The 2,094-nt window shown below is 37.5% G+C and overlaps 1 pseudogene; it reads right to left on the bottom strand.

Annotated features, from left to right (window-relative positions):
* Positions 1–684: 684 nt before the first annotated feature.
* On the bottom strand, positions 685–1,614 carry LOC101433226 (olfactory receptor 5W2-like; annotated as a pseudogene).
* Positions 1,615–2,094: the final 480 nt, after the last annotated feature.

Genomic DNA, 2,094 nt, shown 5'->3' with positions numbered 1-2,094 from the left:
TTCTTTATAATCTAAGCATGTTGGATTTAATTTCTTCTTTAAAAGCAGAGTACAGTCCCCCTCAAATGTTCTCTAATTGCCTTTCCCTCTGCCTCAGAACCTCTCCTCTCCCCATCTTGCATCTCTACTCATACTTTAGAGCTCAGTTACTATTACTCCCTTCTGGAAAGCCTTTCTATGACTACCAAGTCAGACATTTTGCTTTGGACTTTTACTGATCTTTTTATTCCATGATGATTTACAGTTTAGTATGAATTTTTGAATGCTTAACTAGCCTCACTAATCAATGTTTGTTTTTATGCTAGATTATTCATTACTGTAAAAACTACTAGAATCACTATGAAATGCTAGACACCCGAATGTACAAAATCACTTAGTAAACAAGCAACATATTTTAGAATAATTGAAATAGCACACAAATAAAGTTTGCACAAATAAAAACTTAGCATGACAAAAAGTGTTAGGAATGTTGTACACAAAGTGGGACTTACATATACAAACTCAGGGCATATAATGAAACTTGATTATTTAGAGAAACACAAATTTTGATATGAATGTAATTTAGTACAGCACTTCTAAAATTAGAATTTGAAAATTTTCTTTCATGAATTTTCAAATTATCTTATGAAAAATACAAACACTTACATTCATACATACATGTACATAAATATTTAATATAAATATTTAAAACCACTTTTTATTTTTCAGTCTTTCCAAAGCCTCTTTCACATCTTTCCTCCATAAGATATAAGTCAGGGGGTTTAACTTGGGAATGACAAGGGTTTAAAACAAGGAAGTCATTTTGTCTTATTCTAGGGAGCAGGAAGAACTGGGCCAGAAACACACGAAGAGACTAGTTCCTTGGAAAATTGCAACTGCAGCCAGGTGAGATGTGCAGGTGGAGAAAGCTTTCAATCTCCCCTCAACAGAGGGGCTCTTTAAAACTAATAGGATAATATTGCAGTAAGACACTACAACTCCTGACATGATAGTGACTTCAATCAAGTAAAAAATGGTGAATAATACCAGTTCATTGACTTGCATATCAGAACATGAAAGGGGGTAAAGAGAAGGTAAATCACAGAAGAAATGATTAATCTCATTTAACCAACAGATATATAAGCAGAATACTAGTGTCATATGTGTCAGAGCATCCACCATTCCCACCAGGTAAACCCCAACCATGAACATGGAGCACATCCTGCTGGACATGTTGACTGTATAGAGCAAGGGGTTGCTAATGTCCTGTACCTATCAAAGACCATCACGGCCAGCTGGAGATACTCAGAATCTGCGAAGATACAGAAGAGGAAGAATTACAGAGCACAACTAACAAAGGAAATTGATTTGTTTTCCACAAAGAAGTCTACAAGCATCTTGGGCCCAACTGCAGTGGAATAGCAGAGGTCCAAGAAGAAGTGGCTAAGGAAAGAGTACATTGGTATGTGTAGCTGGGAATCCATTCTAATTTAAATAATCTTTCCAAGGTTTGCCAGAATATCAATGGTTAAAAACAACTAGAAGTATGGTGAATAGGGTCATTTTGATCTCAGAGTTAGTAATTATTTCCAAGAAAATGAGTTCAGTCAAGGAAGAGCAATTTCCCCTATCCATTTTTCTTTGATCTTGTTCTAAACACTTGCAAAATAACCAAAAATAGAATAGCTCCAAATTAAAAAATTTGGACATCAACTATATATTATCTGTAAAGCAGAAAGTGATTTGTCTCTTTAATTTTTCTTTCATCCACAAAAAATACCAAGAAATGTGTTACTTTTAAAGAGAAATTATTTTCTCATTTAAAAATTAGAAAATTCTTGACAAGAATTGGAAAGCTGGCAGCGGACTTGGCCCAGTGTTTAGGGCGTCCGTCTAACACACAGGAGGTCTGCGGTTCAAATCCCGGGCCTCCTTGACCCTTGTGGAGCTGGCCCATGTGCAGTGCTGATGCACCCAAGGAGTGCCGTGCCACATGGGTATCCCCGTGTAGGGGAGCCCCACGCGCAAGGAGTGCGCTCTGTAAGGAGAGCTGCCCAGCACGAAAGAAAGTGCAGCCTGCCCAGGAATGGTGCCACACACACAGAGAGTTGACAC

This window comes from Dasypus novemcinctus, chromosome 10 (assembly GCF_030445035.2).
Source record: "Dasypus novemcinctus isolate mDasNov1 chromosome 10, mDasNov1.1.hap2, whole genome shotgun sequence".
Classification (NCBI taxonomy): Eukaryota; Metazoa; Chordata; class Mammalia; order Cingulata; family Dasypodidae; genus Dasypus; species Dasypus novemcinctus.
The sequence above is the reverse complement of the archived record's forward strand: the minus strand, read 5'-3'. Positions and strand labels throughout refer to the sequence as shown.